General features: G+C 35.1%; 1 long non-coding RNA gene across 1 annotated transcript; it reads right to left on the bottom strand.

Annotated features, from left to right (window-relative positions):
* Positions 1 to 309: 309 nt before the first annotated feature.
* LOC112755773 (uncharacterized) lies at positions 310 to 2,417 on the bottom strand. Its single transcript, XR_003179075.2, has 2 exons — positions 2,267 to 2,417; positions 310 to 1,421 (listed from the first exon to the last, which is right to left on the bottom strand). It is a non-coding gene; the product is annotated as an uncharacterized lncRNA (long non-coding RNA).
* Positions 2,418 to 15,172: the final 12,755 nt, after the last annotated feature.

The following is a 15,172-nucleotide window of genomic DNA, read 5'->3' as shown; positions in this document are numbered from 1 at the left end:
TTTAATGTCATCGAAGGACATATGCATATCAAAAGAAATAACCATCCAATTAAAAATAACAAACATAATTATCTGCATATCTATTAAATTAAACATATAATATATTCATTATTCACATTGTTTAGTATTCTCATTGTCTATTTATACTTTTTTTATAAAAAAAATTCATGAAGCGACACCTCTGATCTGAGGAGACAAGAAAGCGTGCGTATTTTTTGGTACATTGTATAAGCTGAGATAATAGATTAATAATGAATTCCAACAGATATGTATTGTTGTGGATCTAGTATAGATTCAACAAAACGTAACTTGTCAAAATGAGTATGAATCCACTTGTCGAATGTAAGAGTAGAGTCACACAAAAGTTGCATACTCTTCAATTGCTACACATACACCAGCCTTCATATATAAATTGTAACAACTCTTTCGACTTGGAATTGTCTTCTTATTCAGAGCATTTGGTCTTATATCATCTCTTGCTAGTACATTAATTTAATATAAAGTTTTAATTCTCTGCTGATTTACCAGAATATACAACATAAAAAATATATACTGCACTTCCGTTTGGACTATGAATTTTGTTCGGCTGCTTCATATCATATCAAATATCATAACTACAAAAAAAAAATAACGACTCTCAACTATCAATTTTACGAGGTTTAACTCTATATATATAGTAAGATATTTAATTTTCTTAGCATCAAAGTGTATCTGATCGTTCTCTATAACTAATTAGTCGCCCTTAGCTTGCATTGGCTTCTTCAATTTCTTCCACTCAATGTTTTCATTTCTGTATTATCTGCTTCTTCTTGCAATTCCTCTAATGGCAGTAGTGATATTTCATCACTTAAAGAAACAACAACACAAAAGAACCACTCTACCACCAGGTCCTAAACCACTTCCCATAATCGGAAACCTCCACCAACTCGACAGCTCCAACCTCAATCTCCAACTATGGAACCTCTCAAAGATCTACGGCTCCATATTCTCCCTTCAAATAGGGTTCAAACCAGCCATAGTTATCTCCTCACCGAAACTCGCAAAGGAGGTTCTCAAAGACCATGATCTTGACGTTTCAAGCAGACCTCCGTCGCTCGGAACCACTAGACTCTCTTACAACGGTTTCGATTTGATTTTCTCTCCATGCAGCGAGTACTGGAGAGAAATCAGGAAGATCTGAGTCGTTCAGTTCTTCAGCTCCAAGCGAATCTCTGGATTCTACCACATCAGAAAATCTGAAGTGGAAAGAATGTTAGGCAAGATATCAGAGCACGTGAGTTCTTCGAAACCACGAATCTGAGTGAGATATTGATGTCCGTGTCGAGTTCTATAGTGTGCAGGATTGCGTTCGGAAGAAGATACGAAGTTTATATGGCAAGAAACCATTCATAGAAGATGAAGATATTGAAAAGCTTGTTTATCTGAAAGCAGTGATCAAAGAAACATTAAGATATTATGCACCTGCACCATTGGTACCAAGAGAATTCAACAAAAATAGCAGAATAGCAGGGTATGAAATTGAAGCCAAGACGATAGTATACGTAAATGTGTTTGCCATCCATAGAGACCCTGAAACTTGGAAGGATCCAGAAGGGTTTAGTTTGATTACATTTTAAAATGAATTGATTTCTCAAACCAAACCAAAATTCCAAACCAATTTGAGTATAAATAGTTTATTGAGTTCATCCACCATGCCTAAGCTACTGCTATCTTAGATTTTGTCCCCCCTTAGAAATTCTAATTAACTCAGCTTACTAATCAAGTCTCATTCAACAAAGATTAATCACTTACAGGTTACAGCAGTAATAGCAGTAAAGTATAATAATATTTTAGCAACAAGGACCATTCAACAGCATTATAATAAAACGTTAAATGAATAATATAAAACAATGGTGAGGTCAATTTACATTGTCACGCATAACGGTTCTCTTTCTCCAATAATTACATATTTATGCAGCTAGAAAAGCAAGCATCCAAAAGACACCCTTCACTGCCACTGGCCACAACACATACACAGAAGTTGATGGCACTTCACGTGCCTCCACAACTTTCTTTTCTTTTCTGTTCATAAAAGTTTGAGTTGATCTACATCTACTACACTAGATTAGATAGTGCTGCTCTATTTAGTATTTACCATAGAGGTAGTGACCAGATACATATACAAATAAAATTATTTTCAGTGAAAATACTGAATAGATTTTTAAGTTTTCATTGCAAGCATAATTAAATTTCTTGACTATTGAGAAAAAAATAATGATTAACTAACCTCCAAGTGTGGCGGCGGCGTCTTGCGCGGCGGCGGCAGCAAACGAGAGAGACTGCGGAGGGAGAGGAAGAGAGAATGGCTACACCGCTACGGTGATTGAAGGAGGAAAACAAAATCCTAGCAAATCAAATGTCTCACTCTCACCACTACTTTGAATCTGAAATTAAAGAAAAAAGAACAATGTGTAAAAAAGAGTTATTAGAGGGTCAATATTTAATTATTGATTTTTTTAAAAACAAAAAAATGGAGTTCTTTTTGTAATTATTTTAGTGTTGGCTAATGATACTTTCACATAAAAGTGGGAGTAAGAAATCCATAGCCTATTTAATATAGTGAAATTTTTAAATTTATTCCCTTTGAAATCTAAAAACACATACATCTCTCCTAATTTTTAACTTTTGGAAATATAAGCATGCTCTCCCGAGCAATTCAACACGATGGAAGCATTCAGGAGGAAGTCAATGTAATGTTGAAACTTGAAACAAGCTTTGATAATGAATATTGTTGGAGTCATATGACAGCAATTCTTATGTATAGATATAAATATATATATAAGAATCTAATGAATAAATTTATTATTATTTTTATTTAAAAAATATAAAAAATTATAGTATAATATTATTATGTAATTAATAATAATTATTATTATTTTATTTTATTTTATTTTTGGACGAAAGACTATTATATTTAACGAATGGAGAGAAACATTGGGAATTGATGTGTACATTAATTTTTTTTGGAATTAAAATATCCGTTTTTAAAATTTTTGGAAACTGATATGGATAATTACTCTGCCGAAAAATAAAATGAGAACTGATTTGTCTGCTGAAGTAAAATCTTGGGGATTAATCTGTGTATTAATTTTTCTTGGAAATTAAAATGTCTAATTTTAAAATCATTGGAGGATTGATTTGGATAATTACTCATAAAATTTTAAAAAATTTTAGTGATGATCCCTAACCAAATAAATTATCAAATTCAATGTATGAATGTCATATTAGTATAAAAACTTTTTATTTGTATTACTACAAAGATAAAAATAAAGATATAAATAAAGACAAAAGATAAAAATTAAAAACACACGTACAAGATCTTTTTGCATGAACTAGTCTTCACATCATTTTCTCTCGAGTTTCAAAGCAAATTCTGAAATTTGTTGCCACCGAATCAGGAAATTCACTATAGTGCCAACAACTAATTGACGCCTGCGTATCCAGAATTTATATACATTGTATGTTTATGAAATAGAAAATTATATGGTACAGATCTAAATCTGTACAGATTTAAAGATTTGCTTACTTAAACCACACTTTTTAAAGCCACACTTTTCACTTAAAACCGTAGTTCTTCACAAAGAAAAGCGTCACCTAATGGAAAAAAGTAAATTAGAAGATTTAAGAGAAGAAATAATTAAGTTATCAAAATTAATAGATCAAAAATTAATGATTTTAACTAATGACACCGAATTCTTAAAATCAATACAAAATGATTTTTCTCAAAATCTTTATTTTACTATAAGTTTTATTGAAGGACTTCAAAAACCTGAAAAAACTTATTTTTCACACGGAATTTCTAAGAAATGTTATCATGGAAATGATTCCCCACATCTTTATCATACTTTTAACCCACAATTAAATTCTATAGTAGATATGCTTGAAGAAATACTAGTATCCATAAAATTTCAAAGAAATAAGGAAAAAGAAAATCCAAAAGAAGAAAAATTTCAAAATATAATCAACATAACAGATTTAAAAGTAAAACCACCACTAAAATTATGAATATTGAAGAAAAATTAGAAGAAGTTACAATGCTTTTTAAACAATTAAAAATGGCTCAAGAAAATAATATTATGGAACAGGGATTTCAGATAGAAGAAGAAATAGTAAATTCTGAAAATATAGAAAATGAAGAACACATCCTAGATTATTCAAGTGACGAAGAACCAGCAATTCCAATACAAGTAAAAAATGAAGCTGGAACATCTAGGGATAATCAATCTCAATTTAAATGGGAAACATGTTTTGATAATTATGCTTTTAAAAAGGGGTTTATAAATAAAGATTCAAAATATACAAAAATACCATCAAAATACGTTCCTAAAATCCAAGAAATGGAAGGAGAAAGAATGCTCGATTTAGACTGTAAAACGAATGAAAAAGAAATTTTCGAAAACTGGTTGAATTCCTTCTTATTAGAAGCCTTTACTAATCCAAAACTTAATGAATTATCTGGAAGAGACATTTGGAATTACATAGGGTTTCATACTAAAGGAGCTATAAGAGATTATATGACATCAATAGAAAACCAAATAATAGAAGAATTAGCAACAAAAATAACAGCTTATGATAAGATATTATATATAATGATGATTCTATATAAAGAATTTTTTGGAAAAAATATTATAGATCATAAACAAGAAGTCTATAATAAAGAATATCAAGAAGCAAAAAACCATTTAGCTAACATTCACATATATGATCTATGTAATGTGGAGTCTTATATATGTGAATATAGAATACATTATTACAAATTAAAAGAAGAAGATAAAAATCATTATCTTAATATGTATATAACAAAACTTCCATATCCTGCTAACGAATTTATTATGGGAAGATTTATAAGAGAAATAAATAGAGGAACAATTGAAAATAATTTTGGTGGAGCAACCTCTGCAATAAGAGAGGAAATAAAAGAACGTTGTATGCAAGAAGCAACTCAAAAAAGATTTGCAAATATAATTAGAATTTGCTGTCAGGATAATGAAGAGATACCTCAAAAATATGGTCTTAATAAAAATTTTCAAAGAAAAAGAAAATATCAATTTAGAAAAAGAAAATACTATCCAAACTGGAGAAAAAAGAGGTATTTTAGAAAAAGAAATAACAATAAAAATAAGAGACAAAAAAGTGATTATTGCCCAAATAAAAAAGAAAATTGTAAGTGTTGGTATTGCCAAGAAGAAGGACACTATGCAAATGAATGTCCGAAAAAGAAGGATAAAAAGGATCTTACTAAACAAATAAAAATCGCTAAGTCTTGTTTCATGGAACCTTTAGAAGAATCTGATGATAACTTAGACTATATTTTTGAATATGTCTCGGAAACAGACTCAGAGACTGAGTAATAATGCTACATTTATTACTATAAAAATAACAGAAAAATTTATAAATGCTTTCATAGATTCTGGAGCAACACAATGCTTTGCTAGTTCAAATATAAAACTTGATTGGAAAAAATTAAAGAAACCATTAAGAGTTAGAATAGCTGACAAATCAATACATAAAATTGACAAAAAAGCAGAGATGGTTGAAATTTTTATTCAAAATTATAGGTTCATTGTTCCATCTATATACATGTTAGATTCTGGAATGGATTGTATCATAGGAAATAACTTTTTAAAGCTATATCATCCATTCATTCAAGAACTAACATATATAGTTTTAAAAGCTCCACACGATTCTTCAATAAATCAAAAATCAAAACGTATAAAAATACCGACTACTACTATAGATAAGATCTTAAAATTTAAAATATTTTCTATATTGGAGACATGCTATTTAAATTTATACTTTCAAATAAATATCCCAAAAAATAATCTTGAAATAAAGATAGAAGAACTTTTGAATGAAATTTGTGCTGAAAATCCTTTAGATATTAAAAATACAAATAACGAATTAGTAAGCATTAAATTAAAAGATCCGACAAAAGAGATAAATGTTCCAAATAAAATCCCTTATTCCGCAAGAGATAGAGAAGAGTTTTCATTAGAATGTAGAGATCTTTTGAAAAAAGGAATTATAAGATTAAGTAAAAGTCCTCATGCGGCTCCAGCCTTCTATGTCGAAAAACAATAATGAAATTAAAAGGGGAAAACGAAGAATGGTTATTAACTATAAGAAGATGAATGAAGCAACTATTGGTGATGCTCATAAACTTCCGAGAAAAGATTCAATTTTAGAAAAAATCAAAGGAGCAACTTGGTTTTCATCTCTTGATGCAAAATCAGGATATTGGCAACTTCGTTTAGACGAAGAAACAAAGAAATTAACTGCTTTTACTTGTCCAACAAAAGAATCAACAAGTGTGTTGCTCTATGAATGGAATGTATTGCCATTCGGATTAAAACAAGCTCCAGGTATTTATCAAAGATTTATGGAAGAAAATCTAAAAGAGTTAAATGAATTTGCTTTAGTGTACATTGATGATATACTAATTTTTACAAAACAGGATAGAGAAGATCATCTTCAAAAATTATTAATAGTTTTAGAAAGATGTAAAGAAAAAGGATTAGTTCTTAGCAAAAAGAAAGCAAGAATAGCAAAACAAGAAATAGAGTTTCTTGGATTAATTCTATCCACTCAAGGAAAGCTAAAACTTCAGCCAAATGTCCTAGAAAAGGTAAATTTATTTCCTAATAAAATAGAAGATAGAAAACAATTACAAAGATTTTTAGGGTGTATAAATTATATTTCTGATCAAGGATTCTTAAAAAATATAACAGAATACACTAAAAGCTTATTTCCAAAAATAAGTACTAAAAAAGAATGGAAATGGGATGAAAAAGATAGTATGCAAATTCAAAAGATTAAAGAATTATGTGAAAAACTTCCAGAACTTTATATTCCAGAAGAAAATGACTACTTAATAGTAGAAACAGATGCTTCAGACATAACCTGGTCAGGATGTCTAAAAGCTAAGAAAGCTATAAAAAGTTTGGAGCAAGGAAAAGAATCACTAGATTCTAAAAATTCCCCAAAGGAATTACTTTGCAGGTATATTTCAGGGACTTTTACTCCAACAGAACAGAGATATACCACTCATGAAAAGGAAACTCTAGCAGCAATTAAATCTCTTAAGAAATGGAAAATTGATTTACTACCCAGAGAATTTACATTAAGGACAGATTCAAGCTACCTAACAGGTTTCATACGATATAATTTAAAAGTTGATTATAATCATGGACGATTGATACATTAACAAGAGAATGGAGTTCGTCTACAACGCATTAGATCAAGAAATTCAGAAATACGAACAAGAACTCGAAAAATGCAAGCATTGTCAGCAAATAAGGACACAGATCCAATCCCTCAAGAAGGCCGTCGAAGCAATGAAATCAACACAACAACCAAAATCATCAGAGCTCAGCCAGCTAAGCGTGGTGGACAAATCAGGTGAAGAAAAAATTCCAGAAAATAAAACAATTGCTGAAATTATCAAAAAATCTACCCAAGATAAAAAATATTATGTAATTTATAATGGCCCCATGAAAGGAGTATATGATGCCTGGGAAAAAGCAGCACCATTTACACATCAATCAAGGATAATTCATAAATGAGGGTTTTTAACACTGGAAGAAGCAAAGGAATCTTTCAGGGAATATGAAGCTCTTCATCCAGAGCAAACCCTAAAAAGAGCAGATAAAGCTCCAATTCAAACCCAGAGAACAGGGATAATAAGAAACATTCCTACAAGGGCTGAAATCAAAGAAAAGAAAAGGGTCTGTAGATCAAATCTCAGAGTGTAAACCCCGGTTAAATTAGCAGATAATTAGTTAATAAATTATTTTTTAATAAGGAGGATTAGAAATGTGAATATTATATTAAATTAGGATAGAGCTCATCGAAACGAGAATTTTGACACCAATTTCGAAGAAATCGGTCCAAGATTGGACCGAACGGGCTGAACCGGTTGAACCGGGCCCATGGGCCCAACCGGACCAGCAATTAAAAAGAGAGCCACGGGCTCTTCCTTCTCCCCACTTTCATAACGACGCAGAAAGCCTTCCAGGGGAGGAAAAGAGAGAAACCATACGTTGATAGTAAAATCAATTTGCCGTAACTTCTCCGTCCGAGCTCCAATCGCCGCACCGTTTGCGGCCACGCGTTCACCGCGTTGAGCTCTACATTTCTATCGGAACAATTTCATAGGTAACTTGTTTAATCACTCTCAGCTTCATCTTCCCCCAATTTTCGAATTTTAAGTGGGAATATTGAATTTCTTTGATTTCTGATGTTTTAGGATCCAATTAGCTTGAGAGAAACGTTCACTCTTGCTTATGTGAAGCTTGGGTAAGGTGAGGATACGATAATTCTATTTTATTTTCATTAAATTTGAGCTTTGAGTATTAAATTGGGTATATATGTATTATGAATGTGTATTAGGTTGAAAATAAATAATTGGAGCTTGAAATTGTGAATACTGGAACTTGGAGGAAGCGGATTAGTTGAGTTTTGAGGGGCTGTTTTGGTTTTGAATAAATAGCTTTGGTCGTTACGTGGAAATCGGCTAAGGTATGGTTTAGGTTTCTTGCATTTAATATATAATGTTCTGTGAAAACTTAGGCTAGATGACCATTGGATAAGTTGGAATGCAGGTGTATGTTTAATGTTTAGTAATTTATCGATGAATATATTTGGTTGAAGTTTATTGGATAATTAGTTTTTAATTTTGGATGGTGAATGTTGTTATGTTAATTTGGAGAGAATTATGGTTGAATGTTATTGTTGATTAACTAATGATTTGGTGAATTATTGATTTGAGGTATAACTATTGTGGAGGTTGTTGTGATAATGAGGTATTTTGTGTTAAAAGCCTAGGATTTGTGAACTATGATCCTTAGTTGAATTTTGGTTGTTGGATTTGAATATTGTATGAGTTTAATTGTTGATTTGAGGTAGATTTATTGTGGTGGTTGTTATGATGATGAGGAAGGGTATGTTGAATTGAAAAGAAAGCAGGTTTGGACCCGAAAAGGGTGGCAAAGTCCGAGTTTTAGAGGAGATGCTGCCGAAATTTTATAAAAAATTAGAGATTTTGTTTAGATGATTATTTAAAAGATATTTAGATTTAAATGTTATATGGTTTGATTTTGAGTTATTAAGAAAGTGAGTATGTTTTAAGTTTGAAGTTTGATTCTTAGAAAAGAATGAATTATGTTTTGAATTGAAATTATTGATGGACGGAATGGGAGGTGTGATAATGAAGGATAAAGATTGAATATGTTTAATGTATGATGATGAATGAGATGCAATTGAGAATGATGTGGATGTTGAGGAATTATAATTGAATTATTTATATGGCTTATGAATTTGAATAATCTGAGATACGAGATTCCCTGGATTAAGTGTCGTGGCTTGCCACCACGTGTACCAGGTTGAAAACTCGATACTCTGTTGACCCTACGACGTAAGTGTGACCGGGCACTATATAAATTCCCGGGAATGTTACCCCCATTGAGCAATATTGATTATTTGAGAAAAATCTATGCATAGACTCTTGGGGATGCACGTCGGGGGACAGTCTAAGGACAATTCAGACTTGTCGGGTTGGTTGGATAACCGACAGATGAGCCTCATCAGCCATAGGACAGGCATGCATCATATGCATATTACTTGAATTACTTGCTTGTGCTCTAATTGGGTGTGCCTATCTGTATTTGCCATGCTAAATGTGTATTTGTTACCTGCAGTAGTTGTAACTTTCTTGTGTTTGCCTTTATCTGTTTATTTGTCTGTGAAAATGCATGATGGAATTGGAGGTATGGAGGAATGGCAGTATAGGACTTAGATTTAAGGTTAAGTTAAGTTAGGATTAAATATTTTTAGGAAACCACCTTTTATGGCTTCTGTTTAACACTTTAAGCTCTACAATCTGAGTGTCGGCGTTCTAGGATTGCCTCTGGTATTCCCAGGACCTTATATATTATGTGTGTGGCACCTTTACCATACTGAGAACCTCCGGTTCTCATTCCATACTATGTTGTTGTTTTTCAGATGCAGGTCGGGAGCCATCTCGTTAGGCGTCTGGACTCTTAAAGCGGAGGGGTTACTGGATAGTGTTGTTGTATAATTTTGTTGTACAGTGATGTATATATATGTACTGGGAGCCATCTCGTTAGGCGTCTGGACTCTTAAAGCGGAGGGGTTACTGGATAGTGTTGTTGTATAATTTTGTTGTACAGTGATGTATATATATGTACTTAGCTTTCTCTCCTTATAACTTGTCCTTTTTTATCCTCTTAGAGGTTTATGGAGAGGAAGGATTGTGTGTATGTACTTTTGGGTTTTGGATATGTATGTATATATGTGTAAATATTCTCCGGCCAGTCTTGACTTCGCAGGCTGAGTTAGGAGCTTGATATTTTGTATCTTTGGCACTCTATTCCCACTTCTGTTAGCCTATGTTTGATAGTTATGGTTTTCTTAGCACGTAAGTTAACTCGTTCCTTGAGCGTTGCGCCTTTATTGTGCGATTTTTATTTCCCCCTTTTCTTCAAGGCTCCTAGCATATTATAACTCTTCTGCTATTATATGTACTTATTTTATTTTAGAGGTCGTAATACCACATCACCTCTGTTTTACGACTTAAGCGTAAAGCTTTGTGTGGTAGGGTGTTACATTAATGGTATCAGAGCAGTTCGTTCCTATAGAGCCTGAAAGACGGACTGATTGTGCTTCTGTGCATTCTCTGTATATGTGTTTATGTGCTATTAGGATATATGATTGATATATATGGCATAAACGTTTGTGAGCATGCATTTGGAACTTAAAGCATTAGACCTGCGATATTGAGACTGATCAACTTAATATCACTTGTTTGGTGTGTATAGGGACCAGATGTCGACTCGCGGACGCGGTCGCGGGCGAGGTAGAGGTAGGACAGGCACCGTTACTCCTGTACCCACAGGGACTGATCCAGTAGACTTTATGGCTGCCTTGGGAAATATGGCTGCAGCTATGCAGGCAACAGCTGAGGCACTGGGTAATCAGATAAATCAGGATAATCATGGGAACAATAATGATGGAGACGGTCCTATGACACTTGCTACATTTCTGAAAGTTCGCCCTCCGACTTTTAGGGGAACCTCAAATCCCACTGATGCAGATAATTGGATTCAGGCTATGGAAAGGGCATTACAGGCACAACAGGTTCCTGAAGAGCAATGGGTTGAATTTGGAACTTATCAGTTGCAAGGTGAAGCTCAGTACTGGTGGCAGGGAACACGACGTATCCTGCAGCCTGATGGTGCTGCGATTCCTTGGGAGGTTTTTCGGACAGAGTTCTATAAGAAATATTTTCCTAATTCAGCCAGAAATGCCAAGGAACTTGAATTAATGCAGTTAAAACAGGGACAGATGACTGTTGCTGAGTATACTAGTAAGTTTGAGGAGTTATGTCGCTTTTCTCGTATCTGTCAAGGGGCACCAGAAGATTTTGCTGAATGGAAGTGTATTAAATATGAGGGAGGTCTTCGGAGCGATATTCTGAGCTTCGTTGCCCCAATGGAGATCAGGGTATTTTCTGAATTGGTGAATAAGAGTAGGGTGGCTGAGGATTGTGTGAGGAAGGCGGCAGCAGAGAAAGGGAGTTTGAGGATGCCTTTTCAGAGGCCTTCAGGGAGGAACTTTGCTCCGAGAGGTAGGAATTTCAAACGTGGAGGTTTTGTTTCGCAGCAGACTCAGGGTCAAGGTAATTACAGAAGGCCGAATACCAATGCTAGTCAAGGAAAAAGGTTTGGGAAGCAGCCACAGCAGGATCTGAATTGTCAGAAGTGTGGAAAATATCATCCTGGAGTTCCGTGTAGATTAGGACTTGGAGTGTGCTATTCCTGTGGACAGCCCGGGCATATAGCCAGTAATTGCCCTGAGAAGAAGAAGTATGAGACTGGTAGGGTGCAGCAGCCGGGGAGAGTATACACCACTTCTACCATTGGTGCTGAGGGATCTGAGACACTGATTAGAGGTAATTGTGAAATGGCTGGTAAAATCTTAAATGCTTTATTTGATTCAGGAGCAAGTCATTCATTTATTGCATTTGAAAAGGCCCATGAATTAGGATTGAGAATGGTGGTTCTAGGTTATGATTTGAAAGTATATAATGCTACTCATGAAGCTATGGTGACTAGGATAGAATGTCCACAAGTTCCTTTTCGAGTGCAACAGCGTGAATTTGTGCATGATTTGATTTGTTTGCCTATGACTGGTCTTGATCTCATTTTGGGATTGGATTGGTTATCCAAGAATCATGTTTTACTTGATTGTTCTGAAAAGTCAGTACAGTTTATGCCGGAAGGGTCAGAAGCACCAGTTGTGGTGAATAGTTACTATTTGAATTCTATGATAGTAAACTGTTCTGGAATTGAATGTCAGGGTATTATGTTATTAACTGCGGGAGTATCAGGTGATGATCAGAGTTTAGAGCAAATTCCGGTTGTATGTGAATTTCCAGATGTGTTTCCAGATGATATTAATGAATTCCCACCTAACCGAGAGGTTGAATTTGCAATTGAGTTGGTACCTGGATCCGGTCCAATTTCAATTACTCCTTATAGGATGTCGCCTTTAGAAATGGCTGAACTGAAAGCTCAGCTGGAAGATCTGTTGGGTAAGCATTTTATCCGACCAAGTGTTTCTCCGTGGGGAGCGCCAGTGTTACTGGTAAAGAAGAAGGATGGGAGTATGCGGCTGTGTGTCGATTATCGGCAATTGAATAAGATCACTGTGAAGAATAAATATCCGTTGCCTAGAATCGATGATCTAATGGATCAGTTACAGGGTGCCGGTGTATTTTCTAAGATTGATTTGCGATCCGGATATCATCAGATAAGGGTTAGAGACGAGGATATTCCGAAAACTGCTTTCAGGACCCGTTATGGTCATTATGAGTATACAGTGATGTCTTTTGGGTTAACTAATGCCCCGGCAGTATTCATGGATTATATGAACAGGATTTTCCGACCATATCTGGACAAGTTTGTTATTGTCTTCATTGATGACATTCTTGTTTATTCTAAGACTGAAGAGGAACATGCTGATCATTTGCGGATTGTGCTTCAAATTCTGAGAGATAGGAAGTTATATGCTAAGTTATCTAAATGTGAGTTCTGGAAGAGTGAAGTGAAGTTTCTTGGCCACGTGGTGAGTAAGCAGGGGATAGCTGTGGATCCTGCTAAGGTGGAAGCAGTGATGAATTGGGAGCGACCAACTTCAGTGACAGAGATCAGGAGTTTCCTAGGTTTGGCGGGGTATTATCGCAGATTCATTAAAGGATTTTCACAACTCGCCTTACCTTTAACTAAGTTGACTAGGAAGGACACGCCTTTTATCTGGACTCCGGAATGTGAAGAGAGTTTCCAGGCATTGAAGCACATGTTGACTACTGCACCTGTATTGGTATTACCTGAACCAAGTGAACCGTTTGAAGTGTATTGTGATGCATCTCTGAAAGGGTTAGGGTGTGTTCTGATGCAGCACCAGAATGTTGTAGCATACGCCTCACGGCAGTTAAGGCCGCATGAGATGAACTACCCGACACATGATTTAGAACTTGCTGCTGTTGTGTTTGCTTTAAAGATTTGGAGGCACTATCTCTATGGTGTTAAGTTTCATGTTTTCTCAGACCATAAGAGTTTGAAGTATCTTTTTGAGCAGAAAGAATTGAATATGCGTCAGAGGAGATGGATGGAACTTCTGAAAGATTATGATTTTGAATTGAATTATCATCCAGGAAAAGCGAATGTTGTAGCGGACGCTTTGAGTCGGAAGTCTTTATATGCAGCTTGGATGATGCTACGGGAGGAAGAGTTACTGAAGGCATTCCAAGGTTTGAATTTGGGAGTTAGAGAAGAATCTGGAATCCTGTGTTTGAGTCAGTTGCAAATTTCTAGTGATTTTAAATCAGAACTTCTGAAGGCTCATCAAGATAGTGAAGCGTTACGTAGGGTATTACCAACAGTTGAATAGGGAAAACAGTGGAGAATGTCAGAAGGTCAGGATGGTTTATGGAGGTTCAAGAACCGGATTATTGTGCCTGATGTTGGAGACCTACGACAAAGTATCTTGAAGGAAGCTCACAAGAGCGGGTTTTCAATTCACCCAGGGAGCACTAAAATGTATCAAGATCTGAAAGCGATGTTCTGGTGGCCAGGTATGAAGAATGATGTGGCATTGTATGTATCTAAATGTTTAACGTGTCAGAAGGTTAAGATTGAGCATCAGAGACCATCAGGGACCCTTCAGCCTTTGGAGATTCCACAATGGAAATGGGAGAGTATTGCAATGGATTTTGTGATAGGTTTGCCTAGAACCTGATCTGGTTGTGACGCTATTTGGGTGGTTGTAGATCGACTAACAAAATCAGCTCATTTTCTTCCTATCCGAATAAGTTGCACAATGGAAGAATTGGCTCGAATGTATATCAAAGAGATTGTCAGGTTACATGGTGTGCCCTCTACTATTATATCTGATAGAGATCCCCGTTTTACATCAAGGTTCTGGGGAGCTTTTCAGCATGCATTTGGGACTCAGTTAAGCTTGAGTACTGCGTATCACCCTCAGACAGATGGTCAGTCAGAAAGAACTATTCAGACCTTGGAGGATATGCTAAGGGCTTGTGTTTTGGACCAGCCGGTAAGCTGGGACCGGTATATGCCATTAGTAGAGTTTGCTTATAATAATAGCTATCATGCGAGCATCGGAATGGCTCCATATGAGGCTCTGTATGGCAGGAAATGTCAGTCTCCGTTGTGTTGGTATGAAAATGGAGAAAAGAGTTTATTAGGGCCTGAGATGATAGCTGAAACGACTGAGCAGATAAAGAAGATTCGTAATTGAATGCTTATAGCCCAGAGCCGCCAGAAAAGTTATGCTGATCAGAGGCGAAAGCCTTTGGAATTTGAGGAAGGAGAACATGTTTTTCTGAAAGTAACACCAACCACTGGAGTGGGAAGAGCTATTAAGACCAAGAAACTGAATCCCCGTTATATTGGACCGTTTGAGATTCTGAAGAGAATTGGACCAGTGGCTTATAGAATTGCCTTACCGCCGTACCTTTCGAATTTACACGATGTATTTCATGTGTCACAGCTTCGGAAGTATACGCCTGATGCAAGTCATGTTCTAGAACCAG

This window comes from Arachis hypogaea, chromosome 6, assembly GCF_003086295.3.
Source record: "Arachis hypogaea cultivar Tifrunner chromosome 6, arahy.Tifrunner.gnm2.J5K5, whole genome shotgun sequence".
Classification (NCBI taxonomy): Eukaryota; Viridiplantae; Streptophyta; class Magnoliopsida; order Fabales; family Fabaceae; genus Arachis; species Arachis hypogaea.
Note: the sequence above shows the minus strand (reverse complement) of the source record. Positions and strands in the feature narration are given on the sequence as shown.